The 24,951-nt window shown below is 57.1% G+C and overlaps 1 pseudogene; it reads left to right on the forward strand.

Annotated features, from left to right (window-relative positions):
* The first annotated feature begins 397 nt into the window (after window positions 1-397).
* LOC131478848 (transmembrane protein 266-like) overlaps window positions 398-24,951 on the forward strand; it is a 32,923-nt pseudogene continuing 8,369 nt past the window's right edge.

Below are 24,951 nucleotides of genomic sequence, written 5' to 3' on the forward strand. Positions count from 1 at the left end.
TTCTGTTTGCTGCTAGAAGGTGTGGCACATTGTGGCAAATTCCTGCCCTCCACTGTGCCCTGTCACAGGAATGATTTCCTGTGACCTCACGCTTGCTGGGTGGTCCTATTTCCAGCATGCACGGTGTTGGAATGTCCCTTTGTGGACTCTACATACATACAATTACTATTAAAAATGATTTCTTTCAAAGAGCCACTGGTGCCCACAGAGCAGAAGTCTGAGAGGCCGGAGGAATTGATGTCCAATGTATCTTTGGGAGCTCCCCAGACAGGTTCTGTGCCCACTGGGCACCTTCTAGGGGCACCCAAAGAGCCGTAGGGTCACCCCATGGCCACCCAGTGACCTTGGTGCTGTCAGTGGCATTGGCTGGGCATGAACGCCAGCCTGTGATCCCCCCATGATCCTGGGGCTTACACTGGCCAGCTTCATGGTGAGGAGTCAGGCCCAAGTGTGGTCGCACCTGGAGGAGGGCCATGGGCCAGCCAGTTTCATTCATTAGTTCCTTCACCGTCATTGCTTCGCTCATTAATTCCTCCACCCATGCATACACTGTGCAGCTTCTCACCAGGCATCCATTTGAGGCCTGGCACTGGGCAGGAAGTTCAGAAGACAGCACTGGGTAAAGCCAGAGTGCCCAGTGGGTTCTGCTCCTTTGGAAGGTTCCGGGGGAGTGCGATTCCGTGGCTTCCCATCAGCTCCAGGCTGCCTGCAGCCCATGCTCAGGGTCCTCCCTTCTGTGGCCTATCTCTGTCATCGGGGAGTGGACCCCCAGTCCCGCTCTTCCTGTGGGGTCCCTCGGGATGGTCTCAGATCAACTTGAGTAGCAGAAGTTGCTCCTGCATCTCAGAACCAAACCAAATGCAAACCTGGTGTTTATCAGCTCCTCCTGTCCGTAGGAAGGCATGTGTCAGCCGCAGCCAGTCAGCCTCTCCTGGGGACCCAAGTGCCCCCCTCCCATGGGCTAGCTCCGGAGGCCATGGCCTGCAGGGTGTGGCTATGCTTGGCACCTGCAGCCACCACCTGACACACCACAGGGAGGTTGGGGGCTATGGCACTGGGTGGGGCAGCATTTGTGTCCCCTTGGGATGGCTGGGGGTGTGTCAGGCAGTGTCCTTCAGCCCATGGCGTGTACCCACGAGGTGGCCATGTTCCTGGAGTGGCCAGCACACACAGGGTGGCCGTGTCCCTGGAGTGGCGAGCACACACAGGTTGGCTGTGTCCCTGGAGTGGCGAGCACACACAGGGTGGCTGTGTCCCTGGAGTGGCGAGCACACACAGGGTGGCCATGTCTCTGGTGTAGGTACTGCTGTGGCTGTATTTACTGGCTCTCAGCATGCTTGTGTTTGTTTTCCCTTTGTTTGATAAACCAGGCACTTGTTTTCCTACTGTTCTCTGGATTCTTTCCTGTGCTGACAATACGAAATCAATAATTCCAAGTGTGCCAAAAACCAAGGCTTAAGCAAATCTTTCCTCATCGCTTTCCTGACTTATAAAATTGCATGCTGACGTCAGATCCTGCTGGCCCGCTGTCCTGGCAGGCCTGGCCCTGCACCTGTGCCATGCAGTGTCAGGTACACTGCTGATTCTTTAGGCTGATGCTGTCACTAACCCCATTCACAGGTGCAGAGACGAGGCACAGACTTGCTCACGACCCTGCTGCCCTGGACATGGGTGCAGCCAGTGGTTGGGCATCGTGTCCTGCCTGCGGCTCTGCAGCTGCCATCGTGGGGCACTGCTCATCCTCCCAGACCTGCCCTCCTGTCCCACACACCTTGTGGCCACTGGCCATCAGCACGACACCATCTACCGGTGACTGGCCTCGGCGTCCATGTCTGGAGAGAAGTTCCAAGGATTCTTGTTGAGTCCTGGCTTCCTCCCGGTCCCTCCGCTTAGGCCCGACTCCCATGAGCAGAGGGCAGTCCTGTTCACCTGTCTCCCTAGCCCTGAGTTGCAGGGGGTCTGTATGCCCTCTGCCCCCAACCCACTCCTCTCTGGTCTCAGTTGACCTCTGACAAGTTCTACCTCTTCTGGCCCAGGAAGCCTGATGCGGCCGTCAGGCTGGCCGTGGCTGACAAACCAGGGTCCATGAGAGCCTCCTGGTCAGGGCCCTGTGGAGTCAAGGTTGATACCTCCCTGGATGCCTCTCTTAGACTTGAAGGCAATGCAGAGTGAATGGTTGCAGAGAGGAAAAGAGGAAGAGTGAGCGAGCAAGAGCGCACACAAGAGAGAGCAAGAGAGAGGCAGGAAGAGAAAGAGGAAGGAGGGAGGGAGGGAGAGCTAGAGAAGAAGTGTGGCCACAGAGCTAACCCAGCAACTGTGTGGCTCTGAGGACTGGACCCTGGGTCCTAGGACCAGCACTGAGGCCCCCAGGAGTGCGAACTACATTTAAATGTAGCCACAGGGGCCCAGCGCAGTAGCCTATCTGCTAAAGTCCTCGTCTTGCATGTGCCAGGATTCCATATGGGCACCAGTAGCCCTACTCCCCATCCAGCTCCCTGCTTTGGCCTGGGAAAGCAGTTGAGGATGGCTCAAAGCCTTGGGATCCTGCACCCGTGTGAGAGACCCAGAAGCAGCTCCCGGCTCCTGGCTTTGGACCGGCATAGCACTGGCCATTGTGGTCACTTGGGGTGTGAATCATCAGACGGAAGATCTTCCTCTCTCCTCCTCTCTGTATATCTGACTTTGCGATAAAAATGATTAAATATGTAAAAGTAGCCACAGAGGCTGATGCTGTGTCTTGGAAGACTAAGCCTCGGCCTGCAGTACCAGCATCCCACATGGGCCCTGATTCGATCTCCTGGCCTGGGGCTGAAGCCTCCATAATCTGCTGTGACATGCCAAGGCCAAGTTCCAGCAGAGTGTGCACATTCATGCCCAAGGCCTTGCATAGTCCACCAGAGCTACACCAGGGGATCCTGGTCTTGGGGCACCCAGTGCTGAATTTCCACCACGTTGGAAGCCCATGAAGGTCAGGCCCAAGCCAGGCCAGTCCAGGCTGCTCCGGGAACTGTCCTGTTCTCTCCCCCTGGAGTCCCTTTAGGCCTACCATCCTCTTGGGGATGTGGCAGGTGTCAGACTCCAAATGGATCACTGTAGGACAGGCCTGCCCATCCCTGGCCACAAGGACCAAGTCGATGAAGTGGCAGAGTGCCTTGCCCCGGCTTCTGGCCATGTCTCTTTGTGGATCTTGTCTCCAGCCCAGGCCCTGGCCCAGTCAGCACTGCCAGAGCCAGCAGTGTGGTCGTGGTGCTGGGTTGGGGACTGGGACTTGGCCACTCTGCAGACTGGGTAAGGGCTGGGCCTGCCTGCTCCAGTTCATTCTTGGAGCTCGTGGCCATGAGAAATGGCATCATGAGAGGTGGGTCAGGTTTGATGCAGGATGTGGATGGCGGGATGGCCCCAGGTCATCTGGGAGCAGTGGCCAGTCACCCCCAAGGGCCTCCCAGCAGGAGGAGATGGGAGGAACAGAGCTGTGCTGTGACGGGGAGATCATGCACCAGGGGTTCCAGGAGCTTCTAGAAGCTGCAAAGGTTTTCCCCTACCCCGAGTCTCTGGTCCTGCCACCCCATTTCCAGGGTCTGACCTCCAGGACTCGGGGCTGTTTCCAGCTGCAGCATTTGCAAGGCACTAAACTTGCTCACCAGCCAATCACTCCTAGAGAGGAAGGAGCATGCGAGTGGGAAGAGAGGCTAGCTTGGTCACTGACAAGACATGTGATGGCTATGGTGCATGATGGGTGAGGATGGGTCTGATTATGGCAAGGCTCCGGGCAAGCCCAACAGTCACCCAGAGGAAGCTCCCAGTTTCCCTCCATGGGTCAGGTTTAAGTGAGGAGGGAGTGTTGTCCAGAGACCCCAGCAAGACCCGTCTGCGCCAATACACAGGGAGGCCAGGCGTGAGAACACTCCCGGACCTTTATAAAAAACCCAAGGTGACAATGTTAAAAAGAGAGGCCAGTCCAGGACATGGGTGATGCCACAGAGGCTGTGTGCTATCTGCCGGGGTTCTGTCGGCTGGCAGCTCCCTTCTGCATCTTGCTCTCCCCCAGGCACCTGTCCCGGAAACCCCTACATTCAGATCTGGGCAACTGCCACTCCTCAGCCCGTGAAGGACAAGGCCAGACTCAGTCCCTGCCCTCTCCACGGCCACATTCCCCTCCCCCAGTGGCCAGGGAGATGATTCCACCCTGTGCCTCTCTCCCATCCCCCTCAGGCCTGCCCTAGGAGGAGGAATCTCTGAGGTTGAGATCTCCCAGCACGTGGACAAGGAGACCAAGAGCATGGCACCGGTGCTCTTGGTGAACTTTGCCGATCGGGACTTGCCCCTGGCTGCCATCAACCTCTCCACGGCCGGCTCGCAGCTCCTGTCAAACCTGGATGGAGATTACCAAAGAGAAGGGTAGGTGCTGCCTGCTGGGGGTGGGGAGGGGCGGCCAGCGGTGCAGGCTCCCGAGTCCTGGGTCACCCCCTAGGTTCCCCCCGGCAGCCCCCGCTTCAAGGGGTGGTGGAGGCAGCAGTGTTGGCAGCAAAGAGGAGAGATGTTAGGAAGCAGAGACTGATAGTTCCCATTGGGGGGTGCCTTTCTTTCCTGCGGGATCCTGTCAGGACTGGCCAGCCTTGCCCCTTCCCCTTATAGGGAGGACCACACTGAAGGAGCCTTAACACCTCCCTGCCCAGCTTACAGGGTCGGATACTCACTCCTCACGGCCCCACCATTGCCACAAACCACCCATTATCCACCAGAAGCCCAGGTCTGAGAAGGGCAGGGCCAGGCCCCCGGGGTGACGTGCAAGACTCCTACCCCATGGCCCTTACACACACGATCATAACAGCTGGTAAGACCTTAAGAGCCCATGCTAAGAAACATTTCCCTCCCAGATATCTGTGAACGGTTCATACTGTGTGGCTGCTCTAAGCTAAGGGTGAGGGTGGCAGGTTTCCAGGGGTCGCCTTAGCTACAGCTGCATTGCTAAGCGTGGCATGGCTCTCTGTACTTTCCTGGCTAAGTCACCCAACAGGTACCAAACCGGACACCTTCATGGCACCCCAGGGGCTGTCTCTGAAAATGGCACTTCCTCCCGAATTATCAAGTCAGCAGAACATAGACAGGAAAGGCCAAGTGGACACACAGGAGGTACCAAAGGGTAGCCCTAGCCAGGGCTACTGTCAGCATCCAGCCGGCTCGAAGGCTGGGCTCAGGTCAACTCCATGTACTCACAACCTGTGCAGCATCCAGGGCCTTGTGCTCCCAAGGCCTCAGCATTTGGCCCACTCCCAACCCCTGCCCTACACATTTCCACCTGGCCTTGCAAAATTACATCGCACCAGGTGACTCACTGTGCCACTGCCCTCTGGTGGTCATTTGCAGTAGTGTGCCTCCTATCATGTTCAAGCTGCCCCCCCCCAGGGTTCATTCCTTGCACTGGCCCCAGTCCCTGTCAAGTTCAAGGCAAGTGGTGGGAAAACGTGCAGAGAAGCAGGGACACTTCTCCGAGGATTCTGGTTTGGAGCAGTGTGCCTCATATGTGCCATGGGTGTAACACCATGGGTGTACCAGCCTTCTGGGTGCACCTTGATGTGGGTGTACACCAGCACCCAGATGCACTGATGTTTCCCTGCTAACCTGAGAGAGACAGCTGAGGGAAACCTTGCTGTTATTCTTTCTGCCTCTGAGGTGGGCCTCCACAGTGTCAGGATGCTCCCCGTAGGTGAGGACACAAGGGAAGGGCCCTGGCAGATCTGGGCTTAGGGTTAAATCCCCAGGAATGCCCAGGAAGTGGGTGACACTGAAGCAACCCCAGGAAGGGACTGGCCTAGGCTGCTGGAACTCCCAGTTGGGGACCCCTTGGCAGCCTGAGGCCTTCCCAGAGCCAGCGAGGGGAGACTGCAGCCTGGAGCCAGGGGGAAGGACATCAAGCAAGCAGGTGCTGGGGGGATGGCGGGGGAGGAGCTTGGCTGCCTGCCGACTTGGAGTCAGGGGAAGTTCCCTGGACTCCCAGCCTGGCCTTTCCAGCGGGAGCATGTGGCAACCCGGAGGGGCTCCTCCCAGCAGCTCTGAGCCTAAAGTCCCCAGGACATTGCGTCTTTCCACCACCATGGGTGGTGCTGCTGGAGGGCAGGGGGGCTAGGTACCCCCACACCATGCAAAGCTCACTCAGCACAACCTCTCCCCCGCCACCACCACCTCCCCTTGACCCAGGGTTTTAAAGGATCCTAGAGTCTGGGACGGGGCAGAGTGGGGACAGCATTGATGCTGTATGCCCAGAGAGGCAAGGATGGAGCCAGAATCCATGCCAGCACACTTGGGCTTGCCTCCCATGTCACAGACACACCAGTCTCTCCCACGTGTGACACATCCGTGTACATCATGGCTGCGACAGTAGGTAACATGGTAACACATGTGCGCCCCGCTAGACCACCCTGCCAAATGCCCATTTCAGTGGGATTCAAGAAAAAGTTAAAAATTGTGGGAGAGGGGTGGGCATATAGCACCTAAAGCCCTACCCCGATGCAGGGATCCCATACGGGCATCAGTTGCCCTGCTGGCAGCTCCCTTTCCAATCCACCTCCCTGCTCATGGCCTGGGCAAAGCAGTAGAAGAGTTTGGGTCCTGGCACCCATATGGGAGACTCACATGAAGCTCCCAAATCTGGCTTCAGCCTGGCCCCACCGTGGCCCATTGCAGCTCTCTGGGGGAATGAACCAGCAGATGGAAGAGCTCTTTGCTTCTCATTCTGTGCAGCTCTTTCAAATAAGTTGTTTTTTTAAGTGGCAAAATACATGAGGAAATAAACCGTGAAAAATGTACCTTAGGAAAAGCAATGCCTGGTTTAGAAGAAACTTGTCTGCCCCCATGTAAACTTGATTCTGCCTACCATGAACTGTTAAAGGACCCTCGTACACACACAGCAGGAAAGCTGGCATCTCAGCTCCATCCTTTAAGTGCACAGGAGTGGCATCAAGGACATTTGTGGTGTCACATGGCTGCCTGCGACACCCACCTGCAGAACCCCGTTTACCCAGTAAAATTCACTCTGTCCCCTTCTCCATGCACTCCTGTGTTCCCCCCGACACACACACACCACGGCAGGTATAAGCATTTCTCACATCCTGGGCCTGAGATGGTGGATGTCTCCATGCCACACGGTCCCTAACGGATCCTTACACTGTCCTGTGGCCAGCACCTGCCCCTGACCACCACTCGGGGTCCCCTGTGCCTCCCACATTCTCTAGGTCCTCCTGTTTCTGCCTTGGACAACAGCAAAGTGAGTGAGAGATAGCAAGCAAGTTCTTCCCTCTGCTGCTTCACCTCCCCTGTGTTCATGATATCCAGGCAAAGCCAGGGGCCCTGGAACTCCTTCTGGTCTCCCAAATGAGAGGCAGGGACCAGAGAACTGAGCCATCGCCTGTCCCCCTAAGGGTGTTCCATAGCGGAAAAGCAAGATTAAGCTGAGGGTCAAGCCGAAATGCCCACTCCTTTTGTGAGAGAGCCTTCCAACACCTTTCAGGGATGGGACATCCTCTATTTATGATTTAAACGTCGGGTTCTCAGCGTCTGTCCTCAGCCATTTTCATGCTTCTCAATTCTGCCTTCCGTGGGGTTTCATCGATTCCCACCCATGCTGTGGTCTCACTTCAAGGTTAGCGTCTTTGAGCCCCATCCAGCCCCATCACCCTCCACGTGCCCGCGGGTGTAGCCCTCCACCGGGCCGGCTGCTCGCTGGCCACCCCAGTCATTATGAAAAGTAGCGAGGGTGCCCAGCCTGGCCGCCGTCACCCAGCATGGCCCCCCAACATGAAGCCGGCCCCGGCACCCAGGCCTCGCCAACCACTTTGAGCCCGGGCCGCCGAGCACGGATCAAGGAGACGGGGAGAAGGGGACCAAGGCCAGCCGCCGTGGTGTCCCTGTCCTGGCCGCTACTGCTGCCTCCGCCCCACACACACCTCTCCTCAGGGTTCCCGGAGACCCCGAAGCCCAGACCCCTCCCATCTCTCCGTCCCCCTGGCAACAAGTCTCCCCACGCCTGTCCGGCACCTCCTTCCTCCCTCACATCTGCCAGGCCGCCATGGCCGCCCACCCATTCCTTCCAAGAACAGCAAAGAGCTTTCCGCCAACCCAGCCTCTTTCCTCATGCCCTAGTGGCTAGGATTGGGTCACCTGACGGGAATACGGGACACGCCATTGGACAAACGGGCTGCCCGTCAACCGCCTCATTTCCCAAAATGCACTGTGGGGCGCTGGCCGGGGCAGGCCGGGCGGCCATGGAGGCCTTCATTGGCGCTCCCGCCTTGAGGGGCGTCCAGTCCGCATCCGCAGCCAGCACTCCATCCGCACCTCCGCTAGCCTTCCCAGTTGCTGGCCTGGGAGCCACCCGCTTTCCAGATGATCTCTACCAAGGGCCGCATCACCTGGAGGCCCTCATCCCCGTGCCATTTGAGCTGGGCCGGCCGTCCCTGAGGCCGTGTTGGTCACAGGAGGACGTGAGAGTCTCTCAGCTGAGTCTTCCTGAAGGGCCAGTGTCCCAAGTCCGGGCAGGTGGCCATTGCGCCCAGACCTGGGGGCCAGGGTGGCGCTGAGAGAAGGCCGAGGCAGGGGGATACCTAACAGGCCACAACAGCCCCAGTGACCCTAATGGCTTCCCACACTGTCCGGGCCGAGGGAACCCCGCCTCCAGGCCCAGCTCGGGGAACCCCGCACCCTCGCCTACCTGCACCCGTGCACCCAGAGGTGACAGCCGGCTCTGCTCCTCGCCGAGTGTGCCTCCAGGGCGGGGCCGGGGGCTCCTGCAACTGGAGGGGGTGTTGACCAAGCCAGGGAATGAATGGATAAGGGAGGGAGGGGAGGGTAGGGGCTGTAGAAGGGAAGGAAGCTGCTGCTTGGGGTGTGGGGAGCCGGAAGCTGGACCCGAACCTGCTGAGGGGGAGCCCCCGCCTGGGTGGGGGGTTGGGAGGGGTGCAGACTGCACGCTCCCCACCCAAGCAAAGCCAGCAGCAGCCTTGCCTCGGGCATCCCCGCATCCCCTTAGTGGAAAGCAAGGGGTGTCCTGGGGTAACTGGTGAGGGCCCCCTCCCCGGCCGTGGGGTGGGGGGATTCGAGTGCCAGATTTCACTGATGCGTCCACAGTCAACCCCCAGCTGAACTCCGCTCTTATTTCAGTGAGTTTAGAATTCACAGTGCTCCAACCAGGGAGTCACAGTGTGCCTCCTGCCCCACCACCAAAAATACATATTTTTTTTTTTACTAGAAAGCACAGATTAGACCTTTGGACTATAGCCCAAAGACTTTGCACCTATTAGGAAGACAATAAAATGCACACATAAGATGATTTCTCTTGTAACCTTAGGTGGCCAAGACCACTTCACTTGAGGCACCAAGGGTGCTGCAGGGAGTGACCGCTAGACGGCGGCAGAGCGCCGCTGGCCACAGTGGGCGGGGCAGGGGACTGGAGTCCCGGTCACCCGGGAAGGCAATGGGGACGCTCCCCGATCTATGGGGGCACCTAGGTACTAGGGCTTGGCCCGCCAGACTCATGGCCACTGGCCCTGGTCAGCCTGCAGAGCACCACCCTCCCCAGTCAGGCTGGGCGCTGACAGAGCTGGGAGCCACTCCCTGGCCACGGTGCCCTGGATACCCCTGTGCGTGGTGTGTGGTGGCCAGGCGGGCTCTCCTGTCCTCAGAGGGTGAGGGTGGGATGAGCAGAGATAGGCGTGGCTTACTAGGCACAATCCCAGCTCCTGCCTCATGGGCCATGTTCCTTCCGGGAATGACATTTGCCAGGAGGCACGGAGATCTAACATCCTGGGGCATGCAAATGGTAGGCTCTGATGACCTCAGCTGGACACAGCCCTTCCCCTGTGGGTACAGCAAGCTGGGCTCGCCTTTTGGTCTGAGGCTGGTGACCCTGAGGTCCTGGGAAGGGCTGGCAGAACCTCCCCACTGCCCCAATCAGCCTAACCCTTCTGGCCAGGACTGTTTTTATCTCTGGGAGGGAGCCCGGGGGACCTGCCTTCCAGGAACATTATCAAGGTCAACAACACGGTTTCTGGCTGGAGAAGCCGGGTCTTTATATTTGCTTTTTAGCAAGATCTAGGAGTTTACTTGCTGCAGGCTCACCAGGAGGCAGCCCCAGACAATCAGCATCTCCTGTGAATTTTGTTTGTACAAGTGCAAAAAGAGGAGAGAGAGAAAGCTTCCACCCACTGGCTCACTCCCCAAACGTCTGCAATGGCCGGGATTGGACACGGCCAAAGACAGAAGCTGGGAATTCTATCCGGGTCTCCCTCTTGCACAGCAAGGACTTGCGCCACCACCTGCTGCCTCCCAGGGCCGGCATCAGCAGGAAGTTGGCATCAGACACTGGTGCTAGAGACTGCCCAGGTGCTCTGTGAACCAGCAACTTAACGACCAAAGTCCCAAGCTGATCACTGAATTACCCCTTTCTGTCCGTTGTTTCATGAAGTGCCCCTAAACGATGTCGGGGCACATGATAACTAGATGCAGAATGGAATACACATTGGAACTCCACCCCGCCCCCGAGACGACCAAGCCAAGCACCCAGACCAACAGGCATAGTTGATATGGATGGCAAGCCACGTGTCCTGAAGTTCCTGGGAATTGATTGTTTTAACGCTTTGCACCTTCACAGCAAGCCTGCACAGGCCGACACCTCCATTTCAGGGACTAAGAACCTTGAATGTCAAGGACTTAACCGCGGAGTTATAATGGGGATGGACGGGGGAGACACACACACACACAAATACACCATGCCAACAGAGGCTAGAGGGTTTGCCTTTTTAAGTGTGTTTCCATAATCTAGATTGGACTCTGATTTGTTTAACCCAACACCTTTGAAGACAAAACAGAAGCAGGCAGCCCCGCCTGACCTCCCGCCCCCGCGGCCTCTCTCCCAGGCAGCTTAGCACACAACCATGTCCATCTGCCCACCAAGGCCACCTGCTCCTCAGGGAGGACATTGGGGGGCGCCTCTGCTGGCGGCTCCGGGGTCAGCACTGCCCGCGGCGTCCTCCCCCTGCCAACACACCTGTGTCCTCCTGTCCAGCCAGCCGCTCGGGGGGTAGAGCCGGTGTGCAGGGCGCTGACACTGACCCAGGTCCTCGCGAGCTCCCAGGGGCATGGTTCTCAGGCTTACCTGGGTCACTGGCGCTTGCTGCAACTTGCCGCCAGCCTGACAGGCAGGTAGCTGAAGTGGCCTGGTGTGTCTGTCGGTGGCCTGGGCGCTGGGGCTTGGGGGCTTCCCCGGTTATGTTGGGTGGAGCTGCAGCTGAGGAACGCTGCCCCGGAAGATGCGGGTCTTCCGGCCCCCTGGATCCCATCATTCCCCGCGTGGACTTCAATTGCATCCACCTGGGCTCTCACAGGACATGATGTAAAGCAGCAGATTGTGGAGACAGAAGTCAGCTGGGGCCAAGGCCGCGAGGTGCAGGCTGGGACCTGGGAGGTGGGTCAGGGGCTGGGGCCAAGGCCGCGAGGTGCAGTCTGGGACCTGGGAGATGGGGAGTGGGGGGGTAGGCAAAACCTATGGCAGCATTGGCCACACCTGCCCAGGGACTGGCAGTCTGAAAGCTCCCCGCCCCACTTCCTGAAGGGGGAGCCCTCCTTGCTCTGGCAAGGTTCTGCCCTGGAGGACCCTTGCCTGCAGAGTACCCCAAACTGTCCCTGCCTGCTGGACACTCAGCCAGGCCAGGAGGGCACTCCCCCAGATAGCCCTGCGGGCTTTATCCCCCCCCTTATTGCCACGCCCTTACTGCCTTAGTTGAAATGTCAGCTCAGGCCAGTGTTTGGGGTGACAATTAAGACAAAGACTCCACTTGGGGTGTCTGCATAACCCCCCATAACCAAAGGGCCTGGCCCAAGTTCCAGCTGTACTACTGATTGCAGCGTACTGTTAATGTGCACCCTTGGTGGGGAGGGCAGCTAAGTCCTCAGTGGGAGACCCCAGAGGGAGCCCCGGCTTTGGGTCTGGATCCAGGCCCGGCTGGTGCTGGCATTTGGGAAGTGAACCAGTACATGGAAGATCTCAATGTGTCTGGGTCCACCCATCTTTCAAGAGTTATTTTTTTTAATTGTAAATACAGATTTACAGAGAAGAGACACAGAAAGATCTTCCATCCCACTGGTTCACTCCCTAAATAGCTGTAGTAGCTGGAGCAGAGCTGATTTAAAGCCAGGAGCTTCTTCTGGGTCTCCCACACAGGTGCAGTGTCCCAAGGCCTTGGATCATCCTCCACTCCAAGCAGGGAGCTGGATGGGAAGTAGAGCAGTCGGGACATGAACTGACACCCATATGGGATCCTGGCTCATCCAAGATGCGGATTTAGCCATTAAGCCATCATACTGGGCCCTGTCCACCCATCTTTCAAATCCATGTTTTAAATTCAAAGAATGAATCCATGGTGACTGTCAGCCCCCTCCTTCACCATCCCCCAGGCCCTCGTGGACTCCTCCAGCACTTGCCAAAACTGGCCTTCCTCTCTCTAGGGGGCCAGCTCCCACAGCTTGTGTCTGTCCTGCAGTCTGTCACTGCCACAGGTATCTAGATAAAACCTTACAGAAAAGACGAGAACAAGCCCAGTTTCCTGCCGGGTACCCTGAACAGTCATAAGCTTTACCCTGCCCACTCTCCCTGCCCCCCTATGGCTGGGTCATGAAGAACTCCCCACCCCAACTCCAGCAATGCAGCTGCCACTCTCAGTCCGGTGGCACCGTGGACTCACCAGGAGGTGGCTGAGAATTAGTGTCATTGGGTTTTTGTTGTTTTGTTTAAGATTGATTTATTTATCTGAAAGGCAAATTTAGAGAGAGGTTGAGAAACCAAAAGAGAGATGGTGTGCTAAGCAGACAAGTTCCTCCTACTCACAGATTCACTCCCCCAAATGCCTGCAATGGCCGTGCTTAAGCTGAGCTTGAGGACAAAGCCAGGAGCCAGAACATTCCACCCAGGCCTCCACGGTGGAGGGCAGGAGCCCACTCCCCTGGAGTCAGCACCTGTCGCCTCCCAGGGCCTAAGGTTCGCAGAAGCTGGAATCAGGAGCCAGGGCTAGGAAAAGCAGTCCAGGCACTTCCCACTGGGAGATGCTGGGGCTGCCCAGCTCAGCCCGCCTCTCCCGGCTTGTGTCCCCGCAAGTCTAACTGGCTGAAGCCGTGCTGTGGGAAGCGAGCAGCCACGTGGCAGGTATTTTTGCTCAGTGCGAGTCTCAACAGTTTCCTGGTAGCCTGTGTAATATTGGTGGTGATTCTCCTGACCTTGGAACTGCTAATAGATGTAAAGCTTCTCCACTGTGAGTAGCCAGAGAGAATATGTCATGTGCACCTGCGTCCACCAGGGGGCCCCCTCCCACAACCCACCACCTGGCCCCAGGGCTTCAAAGGGGACCACCTTCTGCCCGGCACCCCTCTGTACCCAAGGGAGGGTCTCTTGAGCTGGGCCCCGCCTAACATTCCACCACCAGGGACTTGATGAGACAGTAAAAAAAAAAAAAAGGCTGGGGGCTCCTGTATGCATCACACACACACACACACACACACACACACACAAACACTTTTGTTAGTATTTGGAATTTTCTGTAGCTTAATGGAGCTGTGTCCTATGGGACCACCACCAGTAACACTTAGATTCCTGGTGTGGTCATTCCTCCTGGACTAGCAAATTGAGATGCGGCAGTGGGGAGGGGAGGGGTGGGGCAGGTTAAGAGGCTGGCACTGGGAACTGGAATGTGGGACCACAGGAGCCATTGAACCCCCTCCAGAAGAGGGGGCCCAGCAAGCCCCACCCCAGTGGCTTCTGTCTGGTGGTCCTCACTGGGTTTTATGCAGCTCATGCTTCCTTAAGTGTCTTCACACTCCACCTGTATTCTATTAAACCATGCTAGAATCACCCCTCCCGCCAGCCCTGCTGGCCCCACTGCTTTTTTGCTCTGCTGGGGAAAGGCAGGGCTGAGGGGGCAGGTTGCAGCTGGGGTGGGTGGGGATCTTCGGTGGGGGGGGGTCAGTGAAATAGAGAACTAGCCAATGCTGGAATTTTTTTCTTAATATGAAATCTCCAGGAGATTGGCCTTGGTAGGAGATCCAATAGCAACTCATAAAAGGCATGTTAAATCCCATAAAAATGCACAACCAGAGATTTATGGCTCTGTGTTCATGCAAACCATTTTTTTTTAAAGCCCAAGAATTCACTGGAGAAATAATGGAGAGACTTTTGTGTTTTTTTGTTTGTATTTGAGTCACTCAGGGCTTCAGCTTCTTGGTTCCCACTGGTGTCCCTGTGACCCGGGACTGTAAAGAATCTGCCGCACCTCGGGGCTTGGTCGAAGGGGTGCACTGGCCCAAGGCCAGGGGGCCCCGCATCCCCCACCTGCACCTGGGATTGCACACCCTGGGCTGCCCTTCCAGTCTGGACAGTGTTCCCAGGGGGCTCACAGGGTGCCAGGCAGGCAGGCAGGCAGGCTGCTGAGAGTGTCACAGCAATTCTGTCCTCGCCACCCCTGCCTGGGTCCTTGCAATCTCTCTTCCCCACCTGTCCTGCGTCCTAGGTTCCAGCCACCCTGCTCCAGGCCTTGCCAGCGGAGATGTCCCTGGCTGGGACTTTCAGGAAAGGGGCACTAGCTGAAGGTGAGGCAGGCGGGACCCACAGCCAGCACCTTCTCCCGCCCACCGCTGCCGTTCATCCCTGAACCTGGTGGGGCAGCGGGAGAGGCCGTCTGGGCTGCTGGCACCCCATCTCCTTTCCCACCCCCTGCCCCCCACCCCAGCCCTCTCAGCTCTGCCACGCAGGGTGCAACATTCCTCCCCACCCCTGTACCAGTTCCTGGGCCCCTGGGCAGCTGCCCTAAGTGGTTGGCTGTGGCTCTCTGACCCAAATGCTGCCACCTCTGAATGTCCCCGGGAACCGGCTCTGCCAGCTGGTGGCCCCTCCAATGGGCCCTTCCTGTGTTGCAGTTTCCAGCGCCTTCCAGTTCACTGGCGTCATTCACTGGATCAGCCTCATCATCCTGTCCGTGTTCTTGTCCGAGGTGGGTGACAACTCTGGCCCCTCCAACCCCCAATACCAGGGAAAACCAGGCTTTCCTACCTGGTGGCAGGCCCTGAGGCCACACAGCAGGGAAGCGGGTGTGACACTGGGCACTGAGCTCCACAAGGGAACAGGGCCTCCTGTTGAGATCAAGCTGGACTTGATCCTGTGGGAACAGGAATGTCTCCTGGGCAACACCAGCTCCTCCTAATGGAGCCAGGGACTGGTCCAATGCACGGGCCACCAGCCCACCCCGCTGTGTGTAGGTCAGCAGGCTTGAGGGGAAGGCAGAGGTGATGTGAAGATGCCCATGGAGTTCAGGCTCACAGGGACATGCACAGGTGTTGTGGGAAATGGAATATGCCATTACTCTAATTCCAGTCTTCCCTTTATGAGGTAGGGGGTGGAGCCCTAATTGCATATGCAAAAAGGAGGCAGCATTGGGGCGGGGCTTCAGCACAAGTGATGTCAAGGTGTCTTGCACAGTGAGTGGGACTGAGCCGGGGCAGCAGGAGTGAGCCTGCAGCCACAGGCAGTATGCGCAGAACAGGGCTTGGAGGTGAATTTTTGTGGCGTGAGCCGAAACCCAAGCAGTCCCAGAAACCCCTTGTAACACATCAGGAGAGAGCTGGGCTTTGTGGCCATGCTGCTGAGTATGGCCAGGGGTGAGGTGGACAGGGCAGCGGGCCTCCCACGCACAGCACATCTCTGTGCACACCTTGGCTCCTGCAGTCCAGGGCTTGGAGGCCTGAGGCTCTGGAGCTGAGTAGCAGCTGCTCCCTGCCCCCCACCCTGTCCACCAGGTCCCACGGACACCCGGGCTGTGGCCAGATGCCTCTCTATGCAGACCTTAGGGAATGTTCTGTGTGTGTGACTGCCAACAAAAATGTCTAGTCAGTTGCTGCGGCTCTTACCCCTTCATGCCCTAGGCTTGGTTTTTATGGTCCTTGGGCCAGATTTATGACCCCATGTTATTTCAGGGTCCCTTCCTGTCGCCACCAGAGACAAACCACTTGAGACACTCCGGAGTTGGAGGGCTTCCCACAGGCTAGGGAGCTAGACAGCAGAGAGGAGTGGGCTCCCTGACCCTGGGGCCTAGCAGTGGAGTGACAAGGAGACCTGGCTCCCCAGAGTGTCACCTGGCATGAGGGCTTCCGTGGCTTCACTAGAAAGTTGGCCCCACTGACCCCAGAGGGCCTGAGAAGCATAGGAGGCAGTCCTGCTATCCATGGTGACAGGGACGCCACCCACAGGAAGGCTCAGGTCCCAGTGTCCTGTGTTTGCTTCTGAAAATGTCAACAGGTTCTTCTAGAACCATCCACACCCCTAAGGGTCAGCAGTCCAGGATGACCCACACAGTCATGGCCAATGCTGGGTTCAACACCCTGTGCTGCCAGGTTAGGAGAGGACCAGGGACTGACCCCAGGCCCAGGGACTGGCAACAGTAAATGTCACTCCCTTGTTCTGAACTGCTGTTTTTGGTTCATAGCTTGGGGGTGTGGCTGTGGGTCAAGGGGCATCACCTCCAGCCTTCTCAGGCTTGGTGAGTGGGATTCATCCTCACAGCCAACCCCAAAAAGCTGGGACCCCAGGGGCTCCCACCTTACCCTGAACCACGTTCCACTCACAGCTCGCCTGAGCTTTCACACAGCCTGGGCAGGTACACAGAGCATCCTACAGGAAACAGAAACCCAGAGGGGTGTGGCAAGCAGCCCAGGGCCTGCAGGGATGGCAGGGGCTCCAGACACAGGCTCCCAGAAGCAAGCTCTCTTTTGTGCAGACCTACCCCAGCCAGAGCTCAGGGGCTGTCCCAGCAGAGAGACTACTGAGCTTTGTCTGGGGCCCAGAGGACTGTGACGCCTCAAGGGGAGAGGAACACTGTTTATTTTGAAAGGCAGAGTTACGAAGAAGAAGGAGAGAGAGACCTTTAACCTGCTGGTTCACTCCTCAGATGGTTGCAACAACCTGGGTTGAGCCAGACGAAAGCCAAGAGCTTCTTCCGGGTCTCCCACGTGGGTGCAGGGGCCCACGGTTTTGGGACGTCCTCTACTGCTTTCCCAGGCATTAGCAGAGAGCTGGATGGGAAGTGGAGCATCCAGGTCTCAAACCAGTGCTCAAATGGGAGGCTACTGTCGTTTAAGCTATTACACCACAGCACTGGCCCTGGCACTTTTTATTTACTATTTTTTTCCCAGTCATCCAATGCTTGGAGCATTTTTCTCTAAAATTGAACTGTGTTGTTTCTCTAAAATTGAACTGTGTAGATGTCCTGTATGTAAATTCTTCCAAAAGTCCATGGCAAATGGGGCTGAAAGGTGGGCTAATTTGGGTGGATAAAAGGTGTTGGAGTTTGTGCATTGGAGTTTGCTCATAATATGCATGTTCATACATTTTCAAGAACCCCTCACGTGCATGAATTTCATCATCTTATATACCAGTCACCTTCCCTCTTGGTGCCACTTCTGAGCATTTTGCAGTGCCAGGGTGGCTTAGGTGGCAGCACTATTGATGTCCTCGTGGCTCTAGTCTGAGGTTCACCCTCAGCCCCCGACGGTGCATTGGCCCACGGGAGCCTGCAAAGAGAGCTCCAAACTGCTCATGGAAAACGGAATCAAGAGGTAATTTATTGAATCTGAAAGGGAGAGAAACAGAAATCCCCTGATTCTCCCACCTCCCCTAAATAGCTGTAATAGCTAGGCCTGAGCCAAGCTGGAGCCAGGGATTCAATGCAGGTCTCCCATGTGGGTCATAGGAACCCACGTGTGTGAGCCACCACCTGCTCCAGGCCAGGTCTGCATTAGCAGGAAGAACCAAAGTTTCCCAGGAGGGAAAGGACGGCACAGGTGTGCCTTGAGCTGCAGGTGGCCACATCAGGTTCTATTCTTAGTCTGAAAATGCCCAGACTGGTACCTACTGCTTGGCAGGACCCCAAGACTGGGGCCATGCCCTGTTGCACCCTGCTCTGAGCCCCACCCTTCCTCCATGGTCAGCTGGGATGACTCTTGTTCTCTCGCTCCCTGGGACACAGGCTCTGTGCCCAGTTGGTCAGCCCTCATCCCACCGGGAGAGCGTGTGGTGTGCCCATCACTTACAGGGGGGATAGATAATATGAATCTGGGAGAAAAAGGCTTATCCTACACCCAGTTTTTCCTCTCCTATTTACTGTCACTTGTGCTTTGTGGTTGAATATATAAAGAAGAGTCTAGAAACACAGAATGCACTTGTTTAGAAAAGGTCAAGCTGGCTCTTGCTGGGAGTTGGTCCAAACTTACTGGACATCTCGACCAGGGATTGAACCTTGACAGGGTCTGGAGCCATCAGGCACCCCAAGCAAGGTCTTAACCACAGTACCAAACGGCCACCCATCCGTGCTTTTCTGTGGTTGCGTGTGCCATGTGGATGTTCCCAGTTTAACCCTCACATAGGGATTGGAGGAAGTTCTTCACTTTTGGCTAATAAAAAATAGTGCCATCCCCTTCTCAGCACCCATCCCCAAGTGCTGGATTTGGAAATGGTGCAGTGAGTTAAGCCACCGCTTGGCATGCCTACGGCCCACGTCAGCGTGCCTGTTTCCAGCCCCAGCCATTCTGTGCCGGCTAAACGTGCCTGGGAGATACCAGGTGCTGGCTCAAGTACCTGGCTTTCCTGGTACTCATGTGGGAGACCTGGATGGATGTTTTAAGCTTCTGGCTATTTCAGGCATGTGGGAGGCTAGCCACAGCATACAAGATCTTGCTCTCCAGTAAATAATACTGTTTTAAAATCCCAGCCAAGTACAAGCAGTAAGTGCTACCTGCCTGCCATCACACCTGCTCTGTCACCCCACACTGCTAGGTATCCCTAGGGGTTCAGACTTTCATCTTCCCACCAGGCAGCCACCTCATTGTGGTGGGCCTGGGGAAGGGAGGAAGAACAGGTGAGAGCCTCCTGTTCAGGCTCTCACCTGCAGTGTGCCCTGGGGAAGTCATTTCACCTCTGAGCAAATCAAGCATCCTGGTCTATGAGCGACATCCAAGTGGGATTGTGGGTATAAACTTCCTCTGTTAACCTGGGTTGTAACAGACCAATGAGAAGGTCCCCAGGGTGATGGAGTGGGTGAAGTGCGTAAAATCTCTGTGACACCAGCTCAAGTCTCAGCTGTTCCATTTCTGATCCAGCTCCCTGCTGATGTGCTCAAAAGAGGCAGCAGAAGATGGCTCAAGTGCTTGGATTCCCTGTACCCACGTGGGAGACCCAGATGGAGTTCCTGGCTCCTGGTTCAGCCTGGTCAGCCCCAGCTATTGTGGCCATTTTGGGAGCAGAGGATGGAAGTTTTCTCTCTGTCGCTCTCTCTGTGACTGATTTTGAAATAAAACAAATACATCTTAGAAAGAGAATGAGGAGGTCCCTACAGTCACCTGTGGCTCAGTGACACATCTATAGGAAGTGAAGTGACATGGGACAGCCTGTGATGACTGCACCCCAGCAGTGGCATCAGGGTACAAACCTACCCAAAGTAACATTTCCAAATTTCCCATTCAGCTCCCAGCCTATGCACCTGAGAAAGCAGCACAGGATACCCCAAGTGCTTGGGCCCCTCACCCATGTGTGAGACCTGGAGGAAGCTGCTGGCTCTAACTGGCCATTTGAAGAGTGAACCAGTGGATGGAAGATCTCTGTCTATCTCCCTGCCATTCTGCCTTTCCAATAATTTTTTTTAAAAAAAATCTTTGAAATGAATAGAGCAGGGGTTGGCGTAAGTCAGAGTACTACAGTAAGCAGAGATCAGACACTGGACTGCCCCCATCTTGCTGTTTCCTTAGTGGTGGTCCACGAGGCTAAAACTGGCCAGTGAGGAAGCTAAGGGGGCCAACTTTAGAGACAGCAGTCTCCCGACCCACATCCGGGTACATGACACACACTGGAAGGCAACTTGCTTAGTTGGCATGCTGGGTTCTGGAGGGAGACTTGGCGAGCTGGTGGCAGAAAGACTGTGTGGGGCCTGGACTTGGGGCCAGCCTGCAACAGCAAGGGATCCCCAGGGTTCCAAGCCAGAAGGAGCTGGACACACAGCCTTTTCCAGCCAGTGGAAGGCACGGTTTAGCTTAGAAAGATCATGGGGCAGTGGGGATGGGAGGTTAGGGAGAAGGACTTGGGGTGACAGAGAGCAGGTAAGGGGTCCCCTGCAGTCCCCAGGGCCTCTGGCTGAGCCCCCAAGGCGGTGACACTGCTGGCTGGGCTGAGGACAGCTACTCAGGAGAGGAGTCGAAGCCATAGCCATGGGCTTGGGGACTCCAGAGTCACCAAGGCTGCCACCATGGGGGAGGGGGTCCCAGGGACACAGGGGGTCCCAGAAGAAAAGAAACCAGGGTCCTGGGTGACAGACAAAGGACAAGAGCCTGGCCGAGCACACAGGAAGGGGAAGCTAAGGGGGTGTGGGGAAGTGGGATGACTGGGAAGCTACGGAGGCACTCTTCAGATTGAGGTGGCCTTTGCGATGCAGCCATGAGGGGGGCCATGGGAACTGTGGGCAGGGGCCAGGGAGAGGTGGAAACACACACACACACACACACACACACACACACACACACACACACACCTGGCTTTCAAAGGTAGAGCCTAAAGGAGACCCATTTCCAGGAGAGGTTTTTGGCAAGGGGGTTTATTGAGACTGTTCCCATGAGGAGTGGAAGCTGGGCACGAACCTCCCGCACCTGTGCATTTCTCCCCTAGGCCCAGGACAGGCCCTTGAGCCCGTGGGTGCAGCAACCCTGGGGTGGAGCTGGGAGCGAATGCCTGTGAGAGGCTGGACCAGTCCGTGTGCTCCTGTTTTGCCAATGGCTGCCCCCAGGGGGCGCTCGTGCACCAGCCACTGGCCTTCCCTAGCCATCTGTTCCACGCTGTGTGGACTTGAGCGTGGCAAGGGCTGTTCCTCTCTCTCTAGGTTCACTTGTAGCTGGATCCTGGGACCCATGGCTTCCTCCTGCTGTCCAACGATAGCCCCGGGCAAAACCTGCCCAAGAGCATATCTGTGCTCTTTTTTTTATAGTTTATGTATGTGTTTGAGACACAGAAAGACACAGGGATGAGCCATGGATTCCCATCCACCGGCTCAGCCACAACAGGCACATCTGGGTTACATCAAAGCCAAGACGAGGAGCCCCTCCTAGCCTCCCTCTTGGGTGGCGGGGGCTTCGTTCTCCACCGTGGGACACAGAGAAGGCTGGCATGGGGTTGGGAGTTGTGAGGGGTGCACTGGGGAGTGGCACAAAGAGGAAAGGCAGAGGGGCCACCTGACCCATTGCAGGTGAGGTGGTAGGGGGTAGGGAAGACCCTCCCCTGAGACTGAGTGCTCTTGACCTTGAGTTCTGGAATTTTCTCAGTGGGGGAGAAGTAGGGGGCTGCTGCAGAACCCTAAACCCTCTCTCTCTCTTTCTGTTTCTCCTCCGTACCTCCCAGACTGTCCTGCGGATTGTGGTGCTTGGCATCTGGGATTACATCGAGAACAAAATCGAGGTAAACACTGGAGCCACCCACGGCCCCAGCCCAGGGGGTCCTCCTCACCCTTGACCATGGGCAGGGTTTCTGACTCTAGGGCTGGCGGCAAGACCCAGGGTGCTGAGGTTCGCCTCCCCTCACAGGTGTTTGACGGGGCTGATCAACCTGTCCCTGGCCCCGATGGTGGCGTCCACGGTGGCCAACGGGCCCCGGAACCCCTGGGACGCCATCAGCCTCATCATCGTGCTCCGGGTGTGGCGCATGAAAAGAGTCATCTATGGTGAGTGTCCTGGTGGCGGCCAGTGCAGCTACTCACAGCACATGCAATGACCCGCCCTTCTGGGGGCAGCCACGTGTGTCCCTGCCCACCTGCTCCTGGGACCATGACTAAGTTTCCCTCTGCCCTAGGACAGAGTCAATTCCCTCCCCAGTGTCACTGTCCCCTAGGTCAGGACCCCGCACACCTTAGGTCTCCCACGTGGGTGCTGGGACCCAAACACTTGGGCCATCTTCTGCTGCTTTCCCAGGGACATGAACAGGGAATGGGATTGAAAGTGGGGCAGCCGAGACTCAAACTGGTGCTTATATAGGATGCAGGTGATGGTCTAAACCCACTGCGCCACACTGCTGGCCGGCCCCTACCCCCAAAGCCCTAGATTTTCATTGCAGATGGTGGAGGTTATGACTTGGATTGGTCCCCAGGGATGAAGGCAGGCAACTAGGCCTCCAGGGTCTCCCATGCCCTGGGGAAGTACCCCTCCCTGGCCTCCCACCCCACATCCCAGCTCATCTCTCATCAGGGAGCCCCTAACCTGGAATTTTCATGAAAGTGGAATGTGGTTGGGTCCTGGACTTTGGAAATCCAGAAGACCCTGGGTGGGGGAGGAGGAGAGGGAGGGTCATCTTGCGCATTCCTCTCATCTGACAGATAGGCAAGCTGAGGCGAGAGGGCTGAGGGCTGCTTGGCCCCATGCGAGCAGCCCTGGACCGCTGAGAGCATCGTCCTCTGCAGGACAGGGCAGGGTAGGGTGGTGCGTACTGCATCATGCCAACTGCAGACAGCTGCATGGTCGCACAGCGTCCTCTCTGAAGGTAGCGCTCCCCCTGGCTGTTCCCCTTCTCCCCCACCGTGAGAGGCATGCTGGTGACACCCATGGATGTCACTTGGCTGTTCTTGTCTTGGGCAGAGCCAAGGAGGCAGTCCCTGGGCCTGGAGCCGGGGAAGGCCACTGCCAACACAGTCCTGAATTTCCCCTCTGCATGGATGCTATTGTGTCAGCCAGGGAGCACCTGGGAGGCTTCGGGGTGTGTGGCAACATGGAAGGTTAGAGAACATGGTGGTCAGATGAGAGACCCAGGCCTCCAAACAGCCAGAAGGGTTGCATTCTGGAAGGCGCAAGAAGGGTGTGACAGTCAGGTCAATGTTAGGAGTTGAGACTGAGACATCCGGGAGCTCAGGGCTGATGAGCTGCAGAGAACTACCTGGGAAAGCCCCCCGGCCCTCCCTCTCCTGGGCACAGGATGTCTCCTCTGGGTCTTCCTATGTGTGTATCAGTTACAGAGGTGGGGCAGTGCTTTAAGCCACCTTTTGCAATGCCCACTGCCCTGTACTGGGGACTGGCCAAGTCCTGGCTCCTCTGTTTCCAATCCAGCTCCTTGCTAATGTCCCTCCCTCCCTCCCCTCGGGAAGCAGCAGCACAGCAGGTGATGGCTCTAGTACTTGGGACCCTGCCTCCCATATGGGAGATCTGGGCTCCTGGCTTCTGCCGGACCCTTCTCCCCTCCTCCACTCCCTATCTGTCACTCCGCCTTTCAGTCACATAAGCACGTTTTCACGAGTGTCGTGGACTCACAGAGGCGAATGATGATTTAGACAAAGCCTTTTGTATTCTGGTGACTGGGACAGGCGCTCCTGTCCACATTAGTGGAGAAGTCTGTGTGTGGGTGGGTGTCTTCCTGTCCCCTAGTTTTAGAGTGGGATTCCCAGGCCAGGTGGTCCCTCTTTAACATTTGCCAGGAAGCACCAAGCTGCTCTCCACAGTGGCTGCACCTGCTGTGGATGAGGGGCGTAACACTACCTCCTGAGACAGACAAGCCGAAAGAAAGCTCCCAGCCACTGGTTCACACCGCCAAATGCGCACAACAGCGCTGGTGGGCTGGGCTGGGCTGAAGCCAGGCACTCGATCTGGGTCTCCCACGGGGGTGATAGGAACTCAGCTACCTGAGCCAAGTACCTGCTGCTAGCCAGGACTTGCATGGACAGGGAGCAGCGGTCAGGAGCCAGCTTTGGGACTGGACCTTCAGGCCTCGGATTTGAGCCAGGCGTGTCTTAACCACTGCATCAGTTGCCCCCTCCCAAGCTGCCTTCTCAGGAAGCCACTGGCTCCTGTTTTTGACCCCAGAATATGGCCTCATGCCCAGGCCATATTGCAGGTAGCTCTGCACTAAGCCCAGTGAAGGGTGCCACCACTGTGGACAAGGAGGGAGACTGAGTTACGGGTGCAGCTTCAGGATGCCTTGAGTTCTGTCCTCCCCCACCCCGCCCCACTCTCCATCCTGGGGGGACTGAGTCTGGGGCCCACACTTGCCCCTCGGCCCAGCGAGTCCTGCTGCTGCTGCCGAGCTGCTCACAGGGCTGCCCCCCCCTCCAGCCTACGTGCTGCCGGTGAAGGTGGAGATGGAGACGGTCATCCAGCAATACGAGAAGGCCAAGGCCGTCCAGGACGAGCAGCTGGAAAGGCTGACACAGATCTGTCAGGAGCAGGGAGTAAGGCACCACCACCTCCCCTTCTGCCCACTGCTGTCCACTGCCTTGCTGGGGCAGCCCAAGTCCCGGGGCTGGGACATCTCCCTGGTCACCTGGGTGACACTGCAGCAGACTCCGCCAGTTCATCTTGAAGGTTGCTGAGCCTCCCACAGGGTGCCAGTTGCCACCCACGATGCCCACACACCATGATGAGAGGCTGGGTGTGCTCTTAGCTCTTAAGGATGGCTAGTGGGCCCTGTGAGGGCCCACCCTGGGATGTGGGGACCCTTGGCTTCTGGGGGGAAAGAGGGGGCTGCTGCCGATTGCTCCATGAGCCTGAGACGCTAAACCCAAGGCTGCCAGGCTCAGGGCCCAGGCCAGCCCAGAGCTGCCTGCCTCATGTAGGCCTGGGTCCTCTGGCCACCCCTGGGCACCTCCCTCTCTATTCCCAGGCACCCACCAGGGGCAACCATGGCTTCTCCATCTGCCCCCATGGTGCCCCAGCCCCAGGCCAGCCCTGTCCACCTTTGGTTCTTAGAGGATGTGTGTTCAGATGCATCACTCCTCTCCATTTTTTAAGGAATGTTCCTCACAAAGAGACCTCTGAGTAATGTTCCCAGGGGGACATGCATGTCCTGGGAAGGACCCTCAGGGGATACTACAGCCCTTGGCTTGCTGCTCAAAGCCAGCAGGCTCCATT

This window comes from Ochotona princeps, unplaced genomic scaffold (assembly GCF_030435755.1).
Source record: "Ochotona princeps isolate mOchPri1 unplaced genomic scaffold, mOchPri1.hap1 HAP1_SCAFFOLD_135, whole genome shotgun sequence".
Taxonomy (NCBI): Eukaryota; Metazoa; Chordata; class Mammalia; order Lagomorpha; family Ochotonidae; genus Ochotona; species Ochotona princeps.